This window comes from Dasypus novemcinctus, chromosome 11 (assembly GCF_030445035.2).
Source record: "Dasypus novemcinctus isolate mDasNov1 chromosome 11, mDasNov1.1.hap2, whole genome shotgun sequence".
Classification (NCBI taxonomy): domain Eukaryota; kingdom Metazoa; phylum Chordata; class Mammalia; order Cingulata; family Dasypodidae; genus Dasypus; species Dasypus novemcinctus.
This window is the reverse complement of record NC_080683.1, coordinates 93,325,500-93,353,041: the sequence shown is the minus strand read 5'-3', so window position 1 is coordinate 93,353,041 and position 27,542 is coordinate 93,325,500. Positions and strand designations below refer to the sequence as shown.

General features: G+C 38.9%; 1 protein-coding gene and 1 pseudogene across 2 annotated transcripts in view; both read right to left on the bottom strand.

Moving 5' to 3' along the window:
* Positions 1-27,542, bottom strand: part of DSE (dermatan sulfate epimerase) — a 203,291-nt gene that overhangs the window by 130,465 nt on the left and 45,284 nt on the right. The window lies entirely within an intron of this gene.
* LOC139440067 (1-phosphatidylinositol 4,5-bisphosphate phosphodiesterase gamma-1-like) lies at positions 10,498-11,714 on the bottom strand (annotated as a pseudogene).

Below are 27,542 nucleotides of genomic sequence, written 5' to 3'. Positions count from 1 at the left end.
CACGCTGGGCGGCTTTCCTCACGGGCGCACTCCTTGCGCGTGGGGCTCCTCTACGCGGGGGACACCCCTGTGTAGCACGGCACTCCTTGCGCGCATCAGCGCTGCGCATGGCCAGCTCCACACGGGTCAAGGAGGCCCGGGGTTTGAACCGCGGACCTCCCATATGGTAGCCGGACGCCCTAACCGCTGGGCCAAAGTCCGTTTCCCCTATATTTTTTAATGAAACATTTTTTGTGATCTACATACCTTCAAAAAATACAATTAAAAAATAGTTATTTTTTCTTAAAAGGTGCCAGAAAAGATATACACTGTCAGGCTAAGCACCTACTTTCGCCTCAGAGAAACCAGATACAAATTTAACTATAACCTTCTGCAAACTTAAATTTCCCTTTGGAAGGTAATATAAATCACCTTAACTATCACACTTTATAGCGTGTTTCTTTTAAACAGATTTAAAGTTCAAAACTTTCCTCAGACTTATTTTAAAAGTGTATGTTGTTCACTACAAAATGAAATTCCATTAGCCCTAGAATTAAAACGAATGAAATAGATTCTAGATTCTTCTGGATGTACTTTTTTTAGGAGGTACTGGGGATTGAACCTAGGACTTTGTACATGGGAACCAGGTGTTCAACCATTGAGCTACATCTGCTCCCCAACGGGAGTTGGTTTTTTCATTTGGTGGTTGTTTTTAGGAGGTATGGGGATCAAACATGGGACCTCATAGATGGGAAGTAGGCACTCAACAACTTCGGCTACCTCTGCTCCCCAAGTACTTTTGAATAAGGACACCTAAATGGGTACAGATAATTGAAACACACCATGGCACCTGACTGCTAAGCTAATGGCCAAGAAATATTTATTATCTGCATTGCTGCCATTCTGGTTTTTATTTATCTGGCAAGTCAAATGGGACTCTCACTATTTAATGAAGAAAAGATAACATTCAAACTCCGCATTTAGGCTAACAGTAGAAGAAACTAATAAGATTGAGCACGTTTCTGAAGAAACACAGTGAAAGGTGATCTTTAATTTTTCAATATAGGATTTCTTACTAGGTAAATGATGTGTCCTTGCAAACAGCTGAAGAAAAAAAAGCATTTCATAGAAATCTGTTTAAAAGTCCTTTTACATCTGACATAACTTTCACTTTACAAGGGTACTGGGAAGGAAATATTTTTACTGACTCCTCAAAGAATAACACTAACAAAAATCAGACCATAAATAATTGGTGAGAATGTGGGAATTCAATAATCAAAGATCAGCAAAGTGCAAAATATTGTAAAGCACCATTTGCTCTTTCCTTCTGAAGCACCCTGATGAGTTCCCTACATGGGTTAATTGTTCCTGCAGGTAGTTCCATCAGAACTCCCCACAACCAGGAAGCAAAACTACCCTCCCTCTCCTCCAGCACTCCAAGGTGCACTGCATAATAGTCAAATCCTGGAAATTAGTTTCTGAAACATCTTTTTGTAAGCCCCACCACCTGCCGCCAATCTCTTTTCTCTCCCTATTAAACCAAGAAAGTTTGGGTGAGAGTATTTTACACTTGTAGATGGATTAATTGCATTTCAGCAGAAGTTATACATCACTGAAATACCAATCTCAATCACAGGTTTGCTTTTAAATCTTTTATCACTGACTGTGGAATGAAAGCCTTTTTCTTATATTAATGAACTTCAGATACCAGCAAAATGATGTTTTAGGGAAAAGGATAATCAGACAGAAGCCTAAACACCACTCCAGGTTTACTCAGCAGGTCCCAAAGGTAAATCTTATTTAATTGTGGAGAGGAGAGTAGTAATTTGGGGATGGTGGGTGTTGTAGGTTAACTTATGTGCCCCCAGAAAAAGAAATATCCTTCATCTTAATCTTTTCCTATGTCTGTGAACTCCTAGTAAATAAGAGCTTTTGAAGATGTTACTTTTAATTAGAATCTGGCCCAACTGAATGATATTTGGTCTTAATCCTATTACGGGAGGCTTTATCAAGAGCAAGTAGTGTGGTGAAGCAGAAGCCAGAAGTCAGCATGAACCCAGAAGAGAAAGGAGAGGATATCACCATGTGACAGCAAAGCCAAGGAACCCTAGATTGCTGGCCAGTCAGACCGTTAGCAACCCCAGTGGGAAGCAAGTCTTCCAGGTTTTACAAATGTGAGATAATACATTTCTGTTGCTTAAGCCAACAGAATACCACTATGTGGTATTTCTCATAGCAGCCCAGAAACTAAGGCAGTGGGGTTGGAAGGGTTTGTCCAAGCTCTCTCCGTCATGGAGAGGCTCTGCTCCCTCCAGGAGGCTGACCAAGGCTCATGGATCCTTGAGAACATTCAGGATGACCTCTCTATTCCTTAACATCATATTCTATTCATTTTTCCATCTGAAAAATATTCTTGGGCCCTGAACATACAGCAGTGAACAAGCAAGTCCCTGCCTTTTTGACACTTCCAGACACTTGCCATCTGGGAAGGCAGACGCTTAATAATTAATAAGTACAGTAAGAGTGTCTGGGACCAAAACCAGGTGTTGGAGCAGAGACAGGGGAATTCCCAGACTGCTTTCCTGAGGAAGTCATACTCTAATGACATATTTGTTCAGTATCCTCACGTAGCACAGGCCTGCCTATCCTTCTCTGCCTCCCCTGACAAGCCTTATCCTTCACCTGCCCTAACTTGAACCCTTCTCTTTTTTTGTCTTGCTTTTTACTAAGACTCTCTAAAGCTGATTTCATGTTTTCTGACTCACCTGGTATCTGGTAAGTCCCTTTATCTACAAAGAAATCCTAGGTTCTTTTAAAAAGAATAAAATCCTTGACATATTTTTGCTTAAAATCCAATTTTTACAAACAGGAAAAACAAAATCAGAATTCCCCAATAAGAATTATCCAGGAATACATTCTGATGTTGAAATCAACTTCCGGTAATGAAGTATATGATTAAGAGGTGTCTGGCCATGCATTGTTTTATATAAGTGATCTTGGCATAGGGTTTCTCCACAACTCTGCTGATACAATTGTCTTCTTCCTTTCAGATCTGTTAATGTGATTTCAAATGTGACTTTGTGCACTAATCTCAATTGACATTTGGCCGAGAAATATTTGAGTGTTTCATTACATATGTAGTATGCATTTACATACTATAAAATGCATTGAGCTAGGGGTGGTGAGTTAGGCACAGCTCATAGACTCTTTTTCAAACAGACCTGTGGAAAAGACAAATATTCAGTTAATAATTATAAATAATTAATTTCATATGTCCAGAATGATGTAAAGGAAAAACATCAGGTAATATAAGGACATATAATTGGGGAGCTTTTACTAGAGAGTCAGAGGCAGTTTCCAAGAGTAAGGCATGTTTAATCTAAAATTTGAAGGTTGGGTAGGATTTGGCTATATGAAAAGGTGGGAAGAGAATTTAGGATAAACTCAACATAAAGTGCAAAGAACCAGAGTGAAGAAAGTAAGGGGAAAGAAAAGATAGGGCTGTGGAAGTATGTAGACACCAGATCAGGCAGAAAGAGCCTCATAGACCATGTTAAAGATGCTGTTATTTACTATGTGACTTGCTTTGGCCAATGGAATATAAGCAGAAGCTTTAGAAGCAAGTTTTAGGTACACCCTATTCTCTCATTCCCTGTGGCATCGTGACTAAAGACAGAGGGTAAAATAGTGGCGCCAGCGCCTATCTGGTGACACAGATCCCTATACCTGAAATGTGCTTTTTCTGGAGCCATATGCCAGAAGTGAATGTTGCTAAATGGAACATTCAGTTGGCATCCCTGGGAGCATGGATAAAATTAAGGACCAAAGGAACTCACTCTGCCTTTAGCTCCAGGCAACCTGAAGCATCTTTTATTATAATGGTCAAATGAAGTGCTATGGACTGGTCTCTATTTACATCATGAATAGGTTAGCGATAGCTAAGGAAAAATGTGAAAGGAGACTATAAAATGCATTTTCAACATAATTTAATAAAATAATAATAAAACTTATTATTAAAATTTCCCTCGAGTTACATTGTACTATCTTTTGAATAAAGCAAATCTGATAGTTTCCCCAATACACTTAGATTAGGGCATCATTTAAAAATATTTTTTAGAGTTGAATGGAACGTAGAAACTTTGCAGAAGATCAAAGGTCAGGAAAGCAATAATTAGAAGACATTTTCTTGAAAAAATGTATTATTGGAATAATTTATCTGAGCCAAAGTCCTATGAAATGCCCAAACAATTCTTCAAACTCTTTATCATTATGACTAACATTTGTTTGGATTACTAGATAATTATGAGGGCTAACACGCATATGCTATGTCCAAGCTCAAACTTGTTCCCATGACCCGCCAGCCTCAAAAGACAAAGTGAATTAATTAAGAATTGAATTTGTGGTTGAGTAAAGGAAGGAAGAGCAATCAATTTAAAGATGTTGCAAACCATGCTCGGACATATTTGAAAAATATAAATTTCTCTGTTTAGAAACCTGCCTAAAAATAACACAGCAAAATTTTCATTTTTTTTCCTACTGTGAAAGCACATAGAGAGTAAAGAAAAAGAACTGAAAATCTTTGGTTTAGTCTAAGGTTAAATTGACAGGGGAAAAAAAGGAAACAGAATCATCAAGACAGCAGCTGACAGTTTGAAAACAAAGATAAGCAAGGTGAACCCATGTAAACAGCCACAAAACTGCTGAGAAAAATACTACGTGCTTAGGATGGTCAGAGTTTAAGTATAATTAATTTCTGTGTGCATTTTCTCTCTCTAAGGATATAAGTTAGCAAAATTATTGGGATAGTAAGTAATACATCTCTTATTGCATTCCAAAAGGTAGGTGCAATAAATGACTAGATGAAGTGCATATCCATTCACTTAAAATCAGAAGAGTGAAAATCTGCTCTTTAATAAGAAAGTGGTGACTAAATCATTTGCTTAAGTAAAAACAGGAATTAATGCTTCAAGTAAAAGAAAAAGAAAGCCTGTTGAAGATTGTGCTTCTATATTGGAAAATGAAAACAAAAGATCAACTCTGCTTGCAATTAATTTATGAAGGAATTATGTGCAAATAATTTAAAGACGTGCACATTCATGGGTATTGTGTAATCAATCATTATTATTAACTAAAACTTGTATAGAGAGAGTTTTAATCAAATGTACCAAGTATGCCAAAAACCCAGTGGCAAAGGAATCTGGTGGTTTATCTTGGTTTGGCTTCACTTCAAACTTGGTTTTAAAAATAGTCTGTAATTGCTGTTTGCCTTACATTATCTGTCTAGAGAATGAAAAAAAGGTTAATATCGTTAAAACAGAAACATTTCAGAGAGTAAACCTCTCTCATTTAAGGCCCTGAAGACTTATAATTTGATGTTTCACTTCCTATTTCCAGAATAAATTGTACATATTGATGAGAACTGACTTCCTGTGAAATCCTCACAGGCTTCTCTTCCAGGGCCTCCCTTCTACATCTGTTTTTTTCCCACCAACGTTCCTCACTCCTGTGATACTTTCCGGAAACACTCTTTCCTCTGTTCACCATCTAATCCCTTCTGTCTTTAAAGGTCAGTTTAGGTCCTTCATGAAGGCTGCACTGACCAGCGACTACACCCGAAGTCACTACTGCTTCTTCCAAGAACAAGAAAGTCTGTTGAATGAAGACTGTGCTTTCAGATTGGAAAACGAAAATGAAGGACTTGGGCCTGAATTATTTGACTAGTTACTGTCATAATGATATTTCCAAAATGTATTTATAAAGTTTTTTTTAAAATAAGAAGCTCATTATGTGTTTGAAATCATAAAAAGTCATCCCCTCACCCCTGACCTCATATTCCCTGGACCCCCACACATCACCTCACCCTGTGCTTAGTTCACTTCTGCAAAATCAAGGATTGGACTAGATGATCCTTCAGCTCCCTTTCAGCCTGAAAACACTAAGGTCCAAATACAAAAGTTTTTAAGGATGAGGGCCGTTTAACGTGGTAGTTACGATAAACCCTGAAATCCAACAGAAAGAGATGTGATACTCCGCTCTATCTTTAGCTCATTCCTTATTTTTCCCTTCCTCCAGCTACTGCTTTTGGCCCTGGGAATTCAGCAACTGACAAGACTGACAAGTCCCTGTCCTCATGGTGTTTACATTACTGCACGAGACAGATAAAAAAAAAGTGCATAAACACATGAATAAATAATGTAATCCTGGATGGTAATAAGTCCCATGCAGAAAAATGAAACACAGCAAGAGATTAGAAAGTAAAGGAAGAGTGGAAGGTATTTTAAGTAGTGAGTTTGAGAACTTTCTCTGGGAGACACTATTTGAGAGGTACCTGAAAGGTCTGGGGAATTCCATTCATTCCAGAGGGAAGGAACTAGAATTCAAGAAAAATTACCAGTAGTGGGACTTTGAATTATAACACCATTTTACAGCTCAACATTTTTTGTTCCCAAGACCCCAAGTAGAGAGAGATACAGGGCCCTCCTAAGTAGGATATCCATGAACACCCTCCCCCAAGGGAAAGGGGACCCAACCTGTGTTGTCTGTTTGTTTAGTGTCAATGTATGTTTTAATGCCTCTGGGCGGTAATATTAAATTGACAAATGAAAGTTTTTAAAAGAGCTCTATTCAAATGGCTAAAAATTAAATAAGCACTTATATTGATAAAGTATGGAAACCTTTGAAATGCCTGAATTGAGATGAATAGTTTATTCTTTTTTCACAGAACAGAATGAGGGATTTGAAACTTAAGTAGATATAGAAAGAAGTAAAAAGTTTGTGGATGGACTGACTAAAATTTGATAAATGTTTTTTTTCCTAAGATAGGATAGCTGGTTTTCATAAAATAAGAATGTAAGTATGTAGGACAAAACTTGAACGCACATGGCAAGCCGTAGGAGGTATTGTAGAAGGTAGCATTAAGTAAAGGAATGTGTTTTGTGGCAGCAGAATTTGTCTTGAGATGAAGCAACTATTGTCAATGTGGTTATGAATAGTCATAAGAAGTTTGTAGAAACATTGTTTAAACTGAAATATTTGAATGGCTAATTCCAGTAAATCATTACTACACAGAAACTGAATTGATTTCAATAAAAAAATAGCTTCATATTAGGAAAAACTGTCAAAGGCTACCTCAATCTGCAGCATATTAAAGTGGTAGTAAAGGGAGAACCTTAACTCCATTGGGAACCTTCAGTTTTCATAAAATAGTGGAAGAAGTAGTTTCCCTATACTGCTAAAGTAAAATACCTGTTAATTAACATCTTCATGGTAAAAGTGTAGAATAGAAAGCAAAGTTCTAAAAAGTTAAGTTCATTTGATACGTTTCACCTTGCATTGGAAGTGTTGAACATGCTTAATCCAAGTCTCCCTCCTAACCCTTATTCCAAAACTTGTCCCATTCATTCTGGGATGGACTGACAAACCCTTTAACTTTGACAGCTGGATGGGTGTGCTTATCTCGAGTGAAGCCAGCTGCCCAAGGAAGTTCCAGCTCACCAGAAGCACCTGACGGGTCATACAAGTGTCAGTCATCAGACAGCCTGAAATACATCTTCAAGAAACAAAGCTAAGTAGTGTCTGTGTCAAGCTAGCTGTTCCCTCTAACTCTAACCCAAATGACTATTGCTTTAGGGGGAGGGCAAACCAGACACCCCTTAAGAAACCTTGTCTGTTTTCATTTCCTGTAGTTTAGCATTTAAAACCTGCAAAATAAAGTCCATCAACTTTGGGAAGATGCAGCCTTTATAGGCACCTGGCCTTTTCCACTCTTGTGTTCCATTATCCTTTAGTAAAACCCTGTATCTTCAAAATTCTAATTAAGTTTATTTCTTCTACAATCAACATTTTGCTAACCATACAGGGATTCCATCCAGCTTCATCCAAGATGCCAGATTTGTCTTCCTCCAACTACAATAGAATAGCAGGAGGGGTTTTTTTGGTCTTTATTTATTTTTTTAATATTACATTAAAAAAATATGAGGTCCCCATAAACCCTCCACCTCCCTCCCCCCAATCCTCCCCCATAAGAACAGTCTCCTCCATCATCTTGAGACATTCATTGCATTTGGTGAATACATCTCTGAGCATCGCTGCACCTCATGGTCAATGGTGTACATCATAGCCCACACTCTCCCACATTCCACTCAATGGGCCATGGGAGGACATACAATGTCCGGTAACTGTCCCTGCAGCACCACCCAGGACAACTCCAAGTCCCGAAAATGCTCCCACATCTCATCTCTTCCTCCCGCTCCCTACCCCCAGCAGCCAACATGGCCACTTTCTCCACACCAATGCCACGTTTTGTTCGATTACTAATCACAATACTTCATTAAGAGAATAACAGTAAATCCACTCTAATCCATACTCTATTCCTAGCAGGAGGGTTTTATACCTTGTCAGGTAGGGCCTACTGCCCTTAAACAACAGGAAGCAGTTACAGAAGAATGACCATCATCCTTCGGCACACTTTTAAAAATGAAGGTGTAAAATCTCAGGGGGAAGTTGCCGCAGGCTAGATTAGGGAATAAAGAAACAAATCGGCAACCTGGCAGAAAAACCACAGCCATTAAACATATGGCCATAGATATCCCACAAGATGACTGCTGGAAGGACTTTGAGAGAATTCTCATCCAGCAGGTTGTGCATGGCAGGAAGGACTTTGGGGAGGACAGCACTGGCTTCTGCTAGGTATTCGTGGGGAATTTGTTGGTCAGTTTCATCTGTGGTATATTTTACCAGGGTAGCTAGAACAGTAAGAAGAAGGGCTTGGATTTTTGTCTAGCATTTACTGCTGGAATATAGGCTCCAGGCTGCGAGACCAGGTCCTTGCTGTAGTTGTTCTTCAAAGACACAGCTCTGTACCCTGTCTTCAGGCCTTTGGCTGGGAGGGTAGCCTGAGCCAGGAAGTTCTGGTCACTAAACCTGTCTTCCTCATACACTGCAAAGCACAGGAGGGCAGCTCAGAGTTACTGATCTGGAAGTGATAGGTCTTGGCCAGCCACACAGGGTTCAGTCCATCTGCTTTCTTTGGGGCCTGGAGGTTTTTTTGCATGTAGCTGCTGCGGTTCTGCCCAGGCTTTACAAATGGATTATTCTGAAGCAGAAGTGTAGGAACCTGCAGTGTAAGATATTCATTTTCTGTCTAGCTTGACATAGAAGCAACACACTCTTCAGCTGTAGTTTGACAAGGAATATTGGGAAGCCTCATTTCTAGATATCCTCAAACTCTACTAATAAGGTCTGAAGGCATTCTCTCTCCAGATTGCCCATTCTAGCTTCATGTGTATTAATATCCAAAAGTAGCATCTCATTCAGCATGACCTGATAAAGTTTTGGCGAGAATTCTGTTGCCAACTCCAAACAAGCAGCAAATGGCTATTTAGTACGGGCAAAGTCTTTGGCAATACTGCAGAGCAAACCTTTTACCGTAAGAATGTAAACCAAATCTCTTGTTAAATTGTCTTTAATTCCAGGATGACACCACTATAGACAGTGAGTGCTTCCCACTTAGTGGACACTGTCAAGAATTGGCAGTCAGATTTCATACCAATGCCCACTGAAAGGAAGACCACCTAGTTCACCTGCATTGGCTTGTCTGGCATATGGAAGTTTTTTAGGGCCATGGGTTGGCTGCCATGGATCCACATGGCAAGGGATCATAATTGGAGGAGTCCAGCCTCTGGCTCTTGGGGTTGATGCAGGAGAGCTGCAGCCAATTGTACTAGAGGAACTACCTGCCCTTGGCCATGTTCACATATTTCTCAGCCTCGGTCTCTGGGAGGGACAGCATGTCCCAATGGCAGGCATGTTCTGTGCCAGTCTTCTTTTCATTGAAGGGAACACATCAGCTAATTAGGAATCAATAGATAGATCTGAAACTTGGCAGAAACACTGGGTGTGTTGTGATCCCCAATTCCATTTCTTGCCTTTTGGGAGCTTTTGTATTTGATATCATGTGATCAAAACTTTTCCTTGTTCCAAGCAGCTTCTTGGTGTCGGCCTGGGTGGTCTGTCCTATGTCCAGGCTTGTTGATTTCCTTGCTCAGGGACTGGGTTAACCCATGGTTGGATGAGTGGCTGCAAGGTATTCTTCAGAACCTTTGAGAGAGGACCATGGCTGGTTTTCCTTGAGTGTCCTATAGCTTGGGTTACCATGCTGAGTGGGATAGGTATCCATAGGAATATTTTCCATTAAAATATCAGTAAGAAGCAGAGACTTTTCTATGTTTTAGGCTGCAGCAACTTTGAGCCTCCTCTGACACAGTGAGTAAGGCTGCTAAATAAGCCAAGCTCTGGGTAGTCTCCTCAGATTTGTCCCAGTTTCTATGTTTGTTAACCAGAGTTAGCAACATGTGCAAAATTCTGGCTGTTCTTAAAACAATAGCAGGTGAAGGATACCTATACCCTTTTAAGAGGTGTCCAACCAGTGTAAAGTTAGAGTTGAAATTGAGTCCAACAAAATAATCAATTTACTTGCAGGGCCATTCCAGAGGATATCGTATTGCCATAAATACTTTCTCAAGCAGGCCTCTTGTCATTGAATGTCTGGAGACTATCCAAGGTGTGCAGGTTGTGTTTCAGAAGTGCAGTGCCTGCTGAGTGCAAGCTGACCTCTTCAGGCTGCAGCACAGTCACAGCTGCCCAAGGGGGTGCAGTTCTGGTCAGGCTCGCGTGGTGCCTCTCTTTGGTCTCATGAGCATTGGTTCTGAAAGACAGGCTCTTTGGGGCACATCTTGAACTCGTTGCAGTACAGGGCACTTCTGGTAGTGTGAGATAAGGTCATAAAGCAAGATGAGGTTGTCTGTTGGGAAGAACCTGGGAGTCCCGACATCCTGCCGGGAGTGAATATGGCAGTGCTGGACTTTCCTGTTCTGCCAGGGAGAGAGCATGTAGTCGCCTAGCAGGGCTCATGCTCATGCATGAGGAAGGAGCTGTCCTGAGCACTGGTCTCAAGGCATTCCTTGGTGAGCAGGCACTCAGAGAGGTGCCGTCCATCCCATCTTGCCCTGAGCATGACATGGAACCACTTCTCATTGGACTGTAGCTCTATGCTGCCACTGGCCTCTTTGGGATCCTCCTTATCCTTGTTGCCCTGGGTGCCACTGGTCTTCTTAGAGTAAGTAGATCCTCCTCCTGGTCAGAACAAAGTAGTGGTGGTACCATTCATGATTCACTGTCCCAGCCATGCTTACTTAGACATGCATGGCTTAGTCTCTGAACAAGCAAATGCTACTGGAAGGATCAACCAAGTAGAGGATGCCATTCTGGATGGAATTGCTGATGTTCTTCTCAGAGTACATCGCCGAGGTGAAAACCTCCTCATAGGTGCTGCCCTTTGGCCAGCTTCTTGTGCTTGATGAAGATCTTCTTGGGCTGGTTGGGGAGGAGAGCCTATCGGTGGCTATGTCCATGGGTTTGGTGAGGAGTGTGTCCCCGAACACCTTCCTGAAGTGCTGGACCATGTTCCTCTGCTGGGCGATGCTGCAGTGGTCCTCAATAGACAGGATGACTGGGTACCCTGAGGCCACAAAGGTGTGCTCCTTGATAGTGTGCAGGATGTCCAAGAACCTAATCTTGATGGTAAGTGTGTATCCATGGTAAATGACTGGCATTCCATCCAAGCCATCCCAGCGGTCCAGCTGAATGCAGTGGCAGCCCATCCGCAGGCAGTGAGCATAGGCTTCCAGGGGGGACTCACTGGTCAGCAGGGCTTCTGTGACTGTTTTGAGAGGCATCAAAGCAGAGGTCTTCCTCTTGTGGGAGGTAGGAGAGGATGGCCTGTTCCAGTGACTGGATTGGAGGGCAATGACTGCAGCTGACTTTGCTAGTGTCAATCAGCAAGTAAAATTTGGGTGGTGAGAACTCTGTCACACAGTGTCACCCCATGTGGAATGTTATTCTGGAGCAGAAGCTGGAGATAGGCACATCTTGTCAATGATTTTACACATCCTTCCAATGATATTGCTTGAAACCAATTTCTGGGGGCCAGGGCTACAGCAGTGTCTGCTATCATCTCAGCTTTCATTGGTCTCAGGCCACTGTTGCACTGGTTTTGATGAGGCTGTCTACTACAGCATCAAGCAGCTCTGTAGTCTGTCCAGGGCTCCCCCATATTTTTGCTTGGATAGATGAGTACCTCCACTCTCACCTCTTCTCCGTAGTGGTTGTCCTTAAATGTCAGCTTGTACTCCAACCTGCCCTGGGAAAACTGGATTAGACTGCCAGACTCTTTGCTCAACCCCTTGCTCCAAACCCCCTCCCTTTTTAACTATGCTCCCATACAGCAGGAAGTAGCCGGACTCAGAAACTATGCAAGCAGGTAACTGAGCCTGGGACTCCTAGGAAGAGGAACCCTGAGTCAACCAATAGGGTAAGAGAGTTTTCAACCAATAGAATCCACTGCTTTAATTGTCAGCCAATCAGCACCTCTCATAGTTAGCCAACCAGCATCCCCCAGTTAGGATACCCTATTTATATAATATGCTAATCTGGTTTTTAAACCCTAACCAATGCCCTTGTTCAGAACTAATGATTGGCCAATCAGAACATTGCAACTGGGGCTGCAGCCCCAGGGGCAGTAGCATAGCTAGACTATATCAAGAGCAGCCCTGAGCATGCATTCCATCTTCATTCTGGCCAGAGGAATATCGAGCTGCAATACTGAGTTGAACTGTGAATGCTGAGCCAAGCTATGAATGCCAAGCTGAGCCAAACACTGAGTTGTGAGATGTGACACTGGGCTGAGAACACCAAGCTGAGCTGCAATGATGAACACTGAGTGGCAAGTCAGGCTACAACACCGAGCTGTGCACTTCCACCAGCACCTCGGCCAGGCTTATGCCTTGGCCCAGTCTTGAGCTGTGACACTAAAGGCGCTCCCACCAGCACCTTGGCCAGGTTTTTGCCTTGGCCCAGATTAAGCTATAACACTGAAGGCATTTCCACTGGTGCCTCAGCCAGGCTTGTGCCTTGGCTAGGCTTGTGCAGCAACACCAGGGGTTGGCTTCCATCATTGCCCTGATGAGTTTCGAGTTTAATACTGAACTATGATTAAATAAAGTTTGATTGTACTGAGGTCACATTTCTTCATTCTGAAGTCCATTCGAACCAGTGAATAAAAGTGGTGACAACAGGCATATGGAAAGCTATGTGTGAAGAGGCTATGTGTGGAGAGAAGACTATCAGGGGTTGTGGGCAAGCTGAAGGCTAGGCGAGAGTTGAGCTGGCATGTACTAGAATGGGGGTGGTGGATATGGTGAGAAGTGTGCAGATTTGGGAACTATTTTGATGGCAGAGCCCAAAGGACTTGATGGTGGACTGGATGTGAGGAAAACAGGCATATGAAAAACTCCTAGGTTTTTCTCTAAACAATTGGGAACATGGTGGAGCCATGGACTGAAAAGAGAAAAACTGGAGTAGGAACAGAGTGGAGGGTATGAGTGGGAACATCAAGAAGAACACAGTAAATTTTAGAAACCTGTTCGGCTGGATGGAAATGTTCAGGAATGGTTGGTCTTGAGAAGAGGACTTCATTAGTAATTAAAAAATAAAAGGATTCTTCAGCAGATAGATAATTCATTGATATGTTTAAAGTCATCTGAGTAGATGAGATAAGGAAGGAGTCTAATCAGAGAAGAGAAAAGAATCAAGGCCCAAGCTTAGACCCTTTGATATTTGGAAGTTTGAAAGAAGGACTAAGCAAAAGAGATGAGAAAGAGCTGCCTATAAAATAGGGGGAACAACCAGAGAATGTGGGGTCCTGAAACCACTTACAGACCCAGACTTTGCTTCCTCATCTGCAAAATAATACTTACATGTAAGAATTTGTGGGAATTAAATAAGATAATATGTATGCCTAGCAGAGTACTTGGTCAAAATATGTACTCAATAAACTCTAATAGTTGGCTAAATTTAGAATGTGCCTTGTATACAAGACTATGAGGCTATTTTCATATTCAAGATAAACAAAAGTGAATGCATTCATATATTCATCATTATCTAATGTCACATGAAGTGGCAATAGTAGGATTCACATTCAATAAGTAATTACCTTTTCAGTTGAGACTATTGTACTGTATTTGTGCTCCAAATGACATAGTATATAAAATTTTATTTTCTAGACCATCTTTGAAGGCAGCTTCCCAAAAAAAGATTTTTGCTGGGGTCAGATGGGGAGGAAGGAATAAAATTAGAATTTATTGAGTACTTACTATGTGACATGTACTAAAATAGATTATTCTAATTTTACTTAATTAAATATTCACAAAACAGAGATAATATTCATATGCTCATTTTACTAGTGGGTTTTCTAAATATGACTAAAAATTTTAGTTAAAGCAACAATCAATTACAGATTTTAATTACCTTTTGTTTTCTCATTTTAAAAATTATTAATCAAAAGGAATATTTATCTCCTATGTGCAAGATATTATACTCATAATTTACATGTTTTCATTCTCAAAACAGCCCTACTGAAAGATAAGATTATCACTATTTTATAGAAAATATTATTGTCTCAATGAATTTATGTATAAATTACTTAAAAAAATGAAGCTAGTAACTGACAAATATGTAGACCCTGAACTTTCTGTTTCAAAATCCCTGATTCTACACATAAAACCAGGTTCTCATCATAATATTTTAACATTTAATCTTACTCAACATTCCTAATGTTTTCACACATATCATAAGCAAATATTTTATTCCTAAGCAGCACATTTCAAAATACGTGAAGTCAAAAAAGGTCATGTCAAGTTCTATGTTCCTTTATATATTTGTGAGTGACAAGATTTAAACCAAGCTTAAAATGAAACAGAATCTGAGTCTAATGCTTACTAGAGAACAACTTCGTTCCAATTTTTCCAACATTCTGTATGGGAGAGGAAGTGTTAGCCAAATAAAGAGTATATGGAAGCAGCCAGGTTGTCAGATAGCCAACAAAGGAAATGAATCCACTTCATAGCAGAGTTAGCATAGCGCTTTATTAACACGTAGTTCAGAACATTCAGAATTAGGCTAGCTGGTCCTCCAAATAATATAATAATGATGGATTTTGCTTTGTCCTTTACTAATTACTGTAAAACTCACCAAATGTTCTAGGCCTTATCCACAAAAAGATAGAAACAAAGAAAACATGCAAAAATGATTTCTGAATTGATAGACATTCCTACTGAATGACTTAGAATGTATTCATTTTTCATGCTTTTCCAGTAGTTCCTAATCATGACTGATCTTGACTAACTAGCTCATATTTATACAACACTTCTCCAATTTTCAACTGGAAATATGTATTTTCCCCTTGGAATGGTTGTGTATACACTTCCTCTATAAGTTGTTTGGTTTTCAGTAAATTACCTGCAGAAATGCCTGTTGAGTGAGGGGGTGGGGATTAGCTACACAGGAAAAATATTTTCAATAATAGATGAGCTGGTGTGAAGGTAATAAATAAAAAGAGAGCAAGGTTTCTGTTTAACTTTGTACTACCTGAAGAAAAAGTATTGTTCATTATTTACTAACTATAACACTTCCTTTTTTTTTTTCTGAATTCTTTATTAGTATAAGTTGGCTTTATTATCTAGCTCATGTCCATATAGAATATATGAAGAATAGTTTACTTCTTTTCAGTACATCAGTCTTCCATTAAATGCATTCAACATTCTTTATTAACACATTTTCTTAAGGTCACTGAAATCACTCACTGATGATGTAGGAACAGGAAGGCCTGTTTTGCCTGATTCTGTACTTCAGCAATCATTATGGGCCTGGCTCAGCCCTCTGATCCAAAGTCCTCACTCTTATTTGAATATGGTTTTTGGTATTTGACGTCTGGGCCTACTGAACTGTGACTGCCTCTAAGAAAGGGGGTTACCAGCCATGCCCCATAACCCTCTTCACTGTTCCACCCTCTCGCACCACTTCCCATCCACCTACCTTCCTCTGCCATGCCCTAATGGATCTATCTAACTCTACCTCTACCTGCCTCTGGCTGTTCTGCCTGCATCTAGGAGGAAAAAAAAAAAATCAGATATAGCCAGCCATTCAACTATCCAGTTGTCATTGATTTGCTCATCATTCATTCATTCATTCATTCATTCATTCAGGAAATACGTATCAAAAGTGAACAGTGTGCCAGACACCACACTAGGCATTAGAAGCTCAGCAATGAAGAGATAGAACCAATGTCTTCACTGAGCTACAATCTAGAAAAGAAAACAGGTATTAAACAAATAACTGCTATAGTAGTAAATGCTACAAATGGGGATTCAGACTACGTGAGAATGTACAAGTGGGGAGAAGGGGACCTAGCCTAATGTGAGAGTCTCCAGGAAGCCTTCCTGGAGGAAAGTGATGTTTGAGCTGAGCTAAGGGTGAGGTGAGGTAGAGAAGGGAGAATTCCAGGAGCAAGCTTCATAAAAAGGAGCCCAAGTTGGGGAGGAGCTTGGCCTAAAGTAAATGCCAGTAACTGTGGCTAGAGGGTAGAAAAAGAGAAAGCATGGAGTAATGTGAAAAAACTTGGTCTTTATCCTAAGAGCAGAAAGCAGCCATTGAAGGTTTTCCTTTAAACTTTTAAAAAATTATAGTGGTAAAATATATATAAATATATATAAAATGATTTTAACCATTTTTAAGTGAACAATTCTGTGACATTCAGTACATTGACAGTATTGTGTAAATTGTACCACTATCTATTTTCAGAACATTTCATCATTCCAAACAGGAACTCATACCCATTATGCAATAACTCCCCATTCCCACTCCTCCCTTCTCTGGAAATCACTATATTGTTTCTGTCTATAAACTTTCTCATTCTAAATGTTTCATATAAGAGTAATCATACAATATTTGTCCTTTTGTGCCTGCCTTATTTTACTCAACACGATGTCTTCAAGGTTCATCCATGTTGTAACATGTAACAGCATTCCATTCCTTTTTATAAAAGAGTAATATTCCATTTTATGGCTATACTCCATTTTGTATTTCCATTCATCTATCAATGAACACTTGGGTTGCTTCCACATTTTGGCAATTGTGAGTAATGCTGCTATGAACATTGGTGTACAAACATCTGTATGAACACCTGCTTTCAATTATTTTGGGTATATACCTAGAAGTGGGATTGCCAGGTCATACGGTAGTTCTGTTTAACTTTCTGAGGAACTGCCACACTGTCTTCCACAGAAAGCTGCACAATTTTACATTCCTACAACAACGAGGGGTTTTAAGTGGGGATGTGGCATAATCAGACTCTATTGGAACACTCCAGCTGTGGTGTACAGGATTGATTGGAAGATCAAGAGTGAATGTATGAAGAACAGACCAAGGATAAAATAGTTGGTTCTTCCCTCTTAAGAAACAAACATCTAATTAAAGAGACAATGCAGAAAATCACTGAATGAGCATGAATGTATAGGACCAGACCTCCTGTTCCTGGAACAGTGGGTTACTTAGTTCCACTGGTATAAGGCCAGGCCCTTGACCCTCTCCAGGTGAAGAGGACTGCCTGGAGGCGGGGATGCCTGCTAGCTCGCATTCTCTTTTCCTTGCTGCCTTTCATATACACTCACTCCAAAACCTGACTACCTCAGGAGTCCAACCAAAGAATGCTCTATCTCTTAGAACCTTCCTCCCATATTTAGTATCTGAATAGCATCTGAATAAAAATCACAATGAGATTATTTCACCTTCACGTTTGTTTCCCATAAATGCTGATGGCTTAAACTCTGAAGAAAAGATGGCCATGAAGTGCGCATTAAGAATCATATAGTAATTGTTGTTGTTTTAGACAAAAGAGTTGTCCTAAAAGATATTGCAGGGTCAGAAGCTGGACTTCATCTATCCTGCCATAGCCCACTGAATGTACTGGGGGAGAGTGTGAAATACACAGTAAACTATTATCCATGTGGTGCAGCACATGTGTTCACCAAGTGCAGTGAGTGTGACACAGTGATGGGGGAGGTTGTTGGCGTGGGAGGACTGGGGCGGGGGGGTTGGGGGTATACAGGAACCTCATATTTTTTAATGTAACATTTTTTGTGATGTATATATCTTTAAAAAAATACAATTTACAAAAATGATGGGGGTGGGGGGTGGGGAGTGGGATATATGGGAACCTCTTACATGTTTTAATGTAACGTTCTTTGTGATCTATTAATTTTAATTTTAAAAAGTGAAAAAAACAAAAAAAGAAACTAAAAATTTTAAAAAATAATTAAAAAAAGAATCATAATCATACTTCATCACATATAAATGCCTTCATTCAGTACAGAAGTTACTCTGGTTTATTTCCATATTCTAAGACTTTTATGCTGCCAGTGGCATTAAGAACACTGCTGTAATTCTCATCCTTGGACAGAACTTTTCCTGAACTGAAACTCTACACTATACAGCAGTGAAGAAAACTCGTTACCATTCATTTATTTTGGACTTAGAGTCAAAGGATGCAAAGAAAGGGAAAAGACAATAGTTCTTTGAGACTAATATTAGTAAGTTAGTGTAAGGTCAAAAATTGCTCCTTTTGACTTGATGGTCTGAAGCAGAATAGTCACAAAAACAATTTTGTAAAGAAGATCTTGGCAGGAGCCAAAAGAAATGTAAAGAAGCACATCAAGAGGAGTTCTGGGAAGATGGCATCAGAGTAGGCAGACGGGGCTCAACTCTCTCACAAAAATAATGGAAAAAAGACCAAAAGCTGTCTAAGGAAACTGTTCTGGGGGTAGCAAACCAGGACAGAGTTGCACAACTCCCAGGAGGGTGAAAGACAGAGAAACGAAGAACCCAAAACAACAAACATGAGTTAACAAACCCTTGGGGCAGCCAGGAAGGGACCCCATCCACCACCATCAAGACATTAAGCCTGGATAAAACCCCTGGCTCACTGCAGTGAACTGAGAGGGGAACAGATGACTTTCTCCCTGACAGCTGTTACAAGGGAAAAAGGAGGATGAGTTTGAGGGCTTCTCTCCAGTAAATTTGACCAGTAGAGCCCATTTTGAGTGTCAGCTCTAGCCAGACCAGAAACACTGGAAAGCAAAAGTTGACAGAAACACCTGCGTGGAAAGGGTCGCTGACAAGCACCATCTTGGCTGTCAGGAAACTGGCTGGCTGGTCAGGAAACTGCAAGGAGAAAAACTGCTTTTAGGTCTCTCTTAAGGCCCCTTGGAGAAAATCTGTGCCATATTAGTGAGTCCCCGGCCCAATTTTAAAGATTTAGAATAAGTTGAGCCAAAAATAAAAGAAGAGCTGTGAAAAAAAACCACTAGGTAAGAGAGAGAATTTGACCATCAGTGCAAATTCATCCACATATTCAGAAACCTAAACATCATCAAAAAAATATAAGCTGTACTAGGAGACAGGAAAAGAAACAAAGGAACAAAGCAGATATCCTGAAGAGATAGAGGATTTAAGACAAATAATCAAAGATAATCACACAAATCTCTTAAATCAATTAAAATAATTGAAAGAAAATATGACTAAAGTGATAAAGGTTCTTAAAACACTGGGTGAGCATAAAGAACAAAGTAACAGTTTATGGGAATAAAAGTCACAATGGATGAGATTAAAAATACTTTAGAGGGTGGCGGACTTGGCCCAGTGGTTAGGGCGTCCGTCTACCACATGGGAGGTCCACGGTTCAAACCCCGGGCCTCCTTGACCCATGTGGTGCTGGCCCATGCGCAGTGCTGATGCGCACAAGGAGTGCCGTGCCACGCAGGGGTGTCCCCTGCATAGGGGAGCCCCACGCACAAGGAGTGCTCCCCGTAAGGAGAGCCACTCAGCGCGAAAGAAAGTGCAGCCTGCCCAAGAATGGTGCTGCACACACGGAGAGCTGACACAACAAGATGATGCAACAAAAAGAAACACAGATTCCTGTGCCGCTGACAACAACAGAAGTGGACAAAAAAGGCTGTGGCAAATAGACACAGAGAACAGATAAGCGGGGGTGGGGAGGGGAGATAAATAAATAAATAAATAAATAAAATAAAATAAAACAAAAATTTTAAAAAATTACATTAGAGGGAAGCAGATTTGGCTCAGTGGATAGAGTGTCCACCTACCACATGGGAGGTTAGGGTTCAAACCCAAGGACTCTTGACCTATGGGGTGAGCTGACCCATGCGCAGTGCTGATACACGCAAGGAGTGCCATGCCATGCAGGGGTGTCCCCCACATAGGGAAGCCCCATGCACAAGGAGTACACCCCATAAGGAGAGCTGCCCCATGGGAAGAAAGCACAGCCTGCCCCAGAGTGGTGCCGCACACACGAACAGCCGATGCAGCAAGGTGATGCAACAAAAAGAGAAACAGATTCCTGGTGCCACTGACAAGAGGACAAGCAGACAAAGAAGAACACACAGTGAATGGACACAAAGAGCAGACAACTGGAGGGAGGGGAGAGAAATAAATAAAATAAAAAAATAAATTAAAAAAATAAAAATAAAAATACATTAGAGAAACATAAGAACAGATTTGAATTACTTGATACAGAATTAGTGAGTTAGAGGACAGAACATTCAAACTGGAAAAGACAGGAGGACAGAAAGAGCAAACAATGGAAAAAATGGAACAGGGCCTCAGGGAATTGAATGACAACATGAAATGCATAAACATGTGCATTGTCAGTATCCCAGAAGAAGAAGAGAATGGAAAAGGTGCAGAAAGAATATTTGAGGAAATAATAACCAAAACCTTCCCAACCCTTACAAAAGACATAAATGTCAATATCCAAGAAGGACGGTGTACCCTAAACAGAATAAATCCAAATAAGACCTACCCTGAGTGACATGGAGCTGCCCTGGATGGTGCTTCAGAGGCAATCACCGGACATTGTAAATCCTCACAGGGCCCACTGGATGGAATGGAGGAGAGTATGGGCCATGATGTGGACCATTGACTATGAGGTGCAGAGGTGCCCAAAGATGTACTTACCAAATCCAATGGATGTGTCATGATGATGGGAACGAGTGTTGTTGCGGGGGGAGAGGAGGGGTGGGGGAGCGGGGTTGAATGGGACCTCACATATATATTTTTGATGTAATATTATTACAAAGTCAATAAAAAAAAAAAAAAAGACCTACCCTGAGACACACCTACTATTCAGAATGACAAATATCAGGGATAAAGAAAGGATTCTGAAAGCAGCAAGAGAAGAGCAAAGCATCACATACAAGGGAACCTCAGTAAGATTAAGTGCCAATCTCTTATCAGAAACCATGGAGGTGAGAAGAAAGTGGTATGAGGTATATAAGGTACTGAAACAGGAAAACTGTACCTGGCAAAACTATCCTTCCAAAATGAGAGTGAGTTTATAGCCTTTACAGACAAACAAACATTGAGAGAGTATGTTACCAAAAGATCAGAATTATAAGAGGTACTAAAGGATGTGCTGCAGCCTAAAACAACAACAACAACAACAACAAAAAAAAAACACAAACAAACAAACAAGGGAAATAGACTTAGAGAAAAGTGATGAAATGAAGAATATTAGGAAGGGTAAATTAAAGGGTAAAAAGACAGACAATAGTAAGATATGACAATGGAAAGCCAAAGGACAAAATGGATGAACTAAGTAATGCCTTGACAGTAATAAGATTGACTGTTAATGGATTGAACACCCCAATCAGAAGACATAGGATAGAATATATAAAAACATATGAACTATCGCTATGCTGTCTGCAAGAGACTCACCTCACAGGTAAGGACACAACCAGGTTAAAATGAAAGGTTGTGAAAAGATATTCCACATAAATAGTAACCAAAAGGAGCTGGAGTAGTGAAACTAATATCAGACCAATTAGATTTTAAAAGCAAAACTTTTTAAGGGATGAAGAAGGTCATTATATATTAATTAAAGGGGCAATTCACCAAGAAGAAATAACTATAATAGATATTTATGCACCTAACCTGAGTCCCCAAGGTATATGAGATACACACTGGAAAAACTGAAGGGGAGAAATAGATGTCTCTACAATAATAGTACAAGACTTCAGTACACCATTCTCAGTAATGGATAGAACATCTGGGCAGAAGATAAATAAAAAACCAGAGAGCTTGAATTATATAATAAATAAACTAGTCCTAAAAGACATTTATAGAGCATTGTACCCCAAAAGAGTAGGATATACATTCTTTTCAAGTGCTCATGGCTCCTTCTCCAGGATAGACCATATATTGCGTAATAAAACAGGTCTTGATAAATTTTAAAAGATTAAAATTCTATAAAACATTTTCTTTGGTCATAATAGAATGAAGGTGGAAATCAATAGTGGATGTGAAGAGGGAAAATTCATAAATACATGGAAATTAAACAACACACCTTAAAATAATCAGTGGGTCAAAGAAAAAATTGCAAGAGGATTCAGCAAATATCTTGAGATGAATGAAAATGAGAACACATCATATCAAAACTTATGGGATTCAGCAAAGGCAGTGCTGAGTGGGAAATTTACAGCCCTCAAGGCTTACATTGAAAAAGAAGAAAGTGCTAAAATTGAAGATTTACTGGCACACTTGGAGAACTAGGAAAAGAACAGCAAACTAATCCCAATATAAGCTGAAGGAAAGAAATAGTAAAGATCAGAGCAGAAATAAATGAAATTGAGAACAACAACCACACATGCACACACACACACAAACGAGAATCAACAAAACCAAAAGTTGTTTCTTTAAGAAGATCAACAAATTTGATATGCCCTTAGCTAGAAGGACAAAGAAAAAAGAGAGAAGACACAAATAAATAAAATCAGAAATGAAAGGGAGCCATTACTACTGACCCCACAAAAATAAGAGTGATCATAAGAGGATTCAATGAACAACTGTATGCCAAAAAACTAGACAATGTAGATGAGATGAACAAATTCCCAGAAACATGTGAACCACCTACACTGACCCTAGAAGAAAGAGAAGACCTCAAGAAACCAATCACAAGTGAAGAGATTGAAACAGTTATCAAAAACCCCCCAAAAGATGAAAAGTCCAGGAACAGATGGCTTCAAGAGTGAATTCTACCAATCATTCAAAGATGATCTAATGTCAATCTTGTCAAGCTCTTCCAAACACTTGAACAGGAAAGAATGCTACCAAACTCGTTTTATGAAGACAACATCATCCTAATACCAAAACCAGATAAAGATACTATGAGAATAGAAAATTACAGACAAATTATCTCTAATGAATACAGATGCAAAAATCCACAACAAAACACTTGCAAACCACATCCAAAAGCACATTAAAAGAATTATACACCATGATCAAATGGATTTTATCCCGGGTATGCGAGCATGGTTCAATACAAGAAAATCAACTAGCATAATAAACCACACTGATAAATTGAAGAAGAAAAATTACATGATCCTCTCAATTGATGCAGAAAAGGCATTTGACAAAATATAGTATCCATTCTTGATAAAAACCCTCCAAAAGATAGAAATAGAAGGAAGTTTTCTCAATATGATAAAATGCATATATGAAAAACCTATAGCTAGCATGGTACTCAATGATGAAAGACTGAAAGCTTTCCTGCTGAGGTGAGGAATAAGACAAGAATGCCTACTGTCACCACTGTTACTCAATTTTGTGCTAGAAATTCTACCCAAAGCAATTAGGCTAGATAAGGAGATAAAAGGTACCCAATAGAAGAGAAAGAAGTAAAACTTTCACTATTCACTGATGATATGATATCCAGAAAATCCTGAAAAATTCACAACAAATCTACTAGAACTAACAGACGAGTTCAGCAAAGTGGTATAATACAAGATAAATATGCAAAAATCAATAGTGTTTCTATATACTACTGATGAACAATCTGAGGAAGAAATTTTAAAAATCTATTTACAATAGCATCTAAAGAATCAAATATTTAGGAATAAACTTAATCAAGGACATAAAGGACCTGTATTCAGAAAACTACAAACATTGCTAAAATAAACTGAAGTAGACTTAAATAATTGGAATAAATTTATTCTTAAATAAATTGAAGGACATTCTGTGTTTATGGACTGGAAGACTAAATATCATTAAGATGCCATTTAAATCCAAATTTATTTACAGGTTGGTAAATTCAACACAATCCCAATAAAAATCCCTAATAGACTTTTTTTTTTCTTGCAGAAATGGAAAAGCCAATTATCAACTTTATTTGGGAGGGTAAGGGGCTTTACACAGTCAAGCATGTCTTTAAAAAGAATAAAATTGGAGGACTCTCACTTCCTGATTTTAAAGCATATTACTTAGTCACAGTGGTAAAAACAACATAGTACTGGCATAAAGCAGACAGATTGGCCAATGGAAATGAATCAAGAATTCAGAAATAGACCCAGAAATCTACAGTCCAGTGATTTTTGATGAGGCTCTTAAGCCTTCCCAACTGGGCCAGAACAGTCTAGTCTATTCAAACAAATGGGAGAACTGGGTATCCATATCCAAAAAAAAGAAAGAGGACCTCTATGTCACACCTTATACAAAAATTAACTTGAAATGGATCAAGGACCTAAATATAAAAACAACAACCATAAAATTCCTAGAAGAAAATGGAGGAAAATATCTTCAAGATCTTGTGGTAAGCAGTAGTTTCTTAAAGCAAGAGGAACAAAAGAAAAAATAGATAAATGGGACTTCCTCAAAATTAAACACTTTTGTACCTCATGAGACTTTGGCAAAAGGGTGAAAAGGCAGCTGACTCAATGGGAGAAAATATTTGCAAATCACATACCCAATAAGGGTTTAATATTCATGATATACGAAGAGATACAACTCAACAATAAAAAGACAAATAACCTAATTAAAAAATGGGCACAATACTTGAAAAGGCAAATGTCTAAAGAAGAAATACAAATGGCAAAAAACACAAGAAAAAATGCTCAACATGACAAGCGATTAGGGAAATGCATATCAAAACTACAATGAGATATCATGTCACACCTTTTAGAATTGCCACTATTAAAAAGTTGGAAAATTGCATGTGTTGGAGAGGATGTGGAGAAATAAAAATGCTTATTTACTGTTGGTGGGAATGTAGAATTGTCCAGCCACTGTGAAATACTATTTGGCAGTTCCTAAGGAAGCTGAACATAGACTTACCATGTGATGTGGCAATACCATTACTAGGTATATACTCAGAAGAGCTGAAAGCAGTGACAGGAATGGACATCTGCATACTAATGTTCATAGAAGCTTTATGTATGATTGTCCAAAGTTTGAAACAACCCAGGTGTCCATCAACCAAAGAATGGATAAATTGAAGTGTATACACACAATGGAATATTATACAGCTGTAAGAAATGAAGTCGTGAAGCATTTGACACCAGGGATGAACTTGGAGGACATTATATGGAGTGAAGCAAGCTGGAGACAAAAGGACAAATGCTGTTGCTTGCACTATTATGAACTAAACGTACTGTATAAACTCATGGCATATGTATCAATAAAATTGATTTGTTTAAAATTTTAAAAAATTTAAAAGTTCAATATAAAAAAAGAAGTGCATCAAGCCACTGCCTAATATTATACAAATACAACTTCCTTCATAATTCAAAAATTCCCAAACTCCTCATTATTGTGAAATTTATCTACAAGGGTCATAAAATAATATATATTCAGAAATTAAAGGAACTTGCACATTTGCATTTGGGCTGTTTTTTGTTTCATTTTTGCATTTATATGAAAATAATATTCAAATACAGAAGGAAATGAGTCCTGTAGTATAAGGATTGTTTAGAATTCTAAAAAGTAACAGCCACCTAAAATGTTGTGCTACTTGAAACTTACTATTCAAATATGAATCTATTACTTCCAATTGTTCTTCTAGTTGTGATTTTGGATCCCAAAGTACTATGACATCCTCTACAAGAACAATTTAGTATGCAGCAGAATAGGACTGATTGAAGTCTCTTTCTGCAAAGTTTGAATGTCCTTCTCTCTTTACTCTCTTAATACTATGCATATCCTCCTAAGAAAAATGTATATTTTTTCACAGGAGCGAGATTTATGAATAACTGCCAAATAAAAAATGGTTCAAATAAAAGCGAAGTATTAGCAGACCAGCAGCTTTTTAAAATTCCAGAATTATTTTTCCATCTAATGTTCCACCTTGTCCTTGCACACAGCCTACCCTTGCCAAAATGCTAGCCATCTCAGAAACAAGCAAAATGTGTTAAGTAATATTCTGAGATCAAGCTAATTTTACTTTCTAAACTCCATTTCACAATAGACTGAGGAATTATCCATTTCAACATTAATAAATGTTAAAGATGTGCATTTAAAGATTAACTTAGATATCTTAGATGAGAAAAATAGTTTTGAATCATTTTATTGAAGGTTTGGAGATCTTATTTGGTACAAGTTGAATGCAGAGAAACCTCTTTCATAAATATTTATTTTTACACACATTTTAAAAGTTATGTCCACTCTGCGAATATTCTTTTAGGAAAAAGGAAACTACCTATCTACCTTCTAAAAATAATTTAAACACAAGCTACTGTGTCTCCTTTTCCATTGGAGAAAAGTTTCGAGTCAAAATGGCATTAACTAACATATATTTGAAACTATACTCATAATTCTGTGTTTACCTCTATCCACCAATTTCCACTACCCACAAATGTAACACACATTTCTTTTCCTTTTTTCTTCCTCATTCTGTTTACCACTAGAGCCAGGAATTCGGGAAGAGGAAGTTCTAAAGGGCAAACTCTACAAACTGATCTAACTTGGCTGGTGGCCTTAAAAATTTTGGCTACAGAGCCAAATATATTCTAACCGTAATAGTTGTTAGACTTATGAACTCAAACTGCTTATGACACTCAAAGTCAAGGAAGATATATATATTTAGATTAAATTTAAGCAGTCTGTCAGGATGAGGGCTCATCTACATGTCTAGTTTATTATACCTCTGGGTATTTTTCCCCTCATATCTTACTAAATTCATAATTAAAGATAACTTTTAATGGGCTCAAATTCTTAAAACCAATATGGGGAGGGACTAATTGTTCCTTGATAATCTGTTCTCCCTTCTTTACCCAGAATTTTAGGTGATCACAGAACCACAACTAGTAACTAATTTTTCTCCACCTCCCTTGCACACTGGTTTCCTTTGCCAATGGCATGTGAGTGGACATGCTGTGTGCAGTTTCTCGGTCTCATTAGACAACTGCTTGCCTTTTACTTCCTCTTTCTCACTTCTGATTGGTGAAAAATGACAAGTAGAGCAGCCACCTTTAATCCCAAAATAGAAGCAAATGCTGAGGACTGTTACATGAAAGAAATATAAACTTCTATCAGTACATTTATTTTTCTCCTTGTAATAGCAACTTAGGCTGGCTGCTAATTATACCTGAAATTTGGCTGTTTTCATTAAAGACATTAGTTTTACAAGGTTTTTCTTTGCAACATTGTCCACAATGGTGAAAGATTGGAGACAGCCCAAGTATCTGCTGGAATAGGACTGTTTAATTAATTTTTATGCTTTTATACAATGGAATACTAGGCAGCTTACAAAATATTGAGGAAACTCTTTATTACTAACATTAAAAAAAAGATCTCTGGTATGTGTTGCAGTGATAAAAGGAAATATC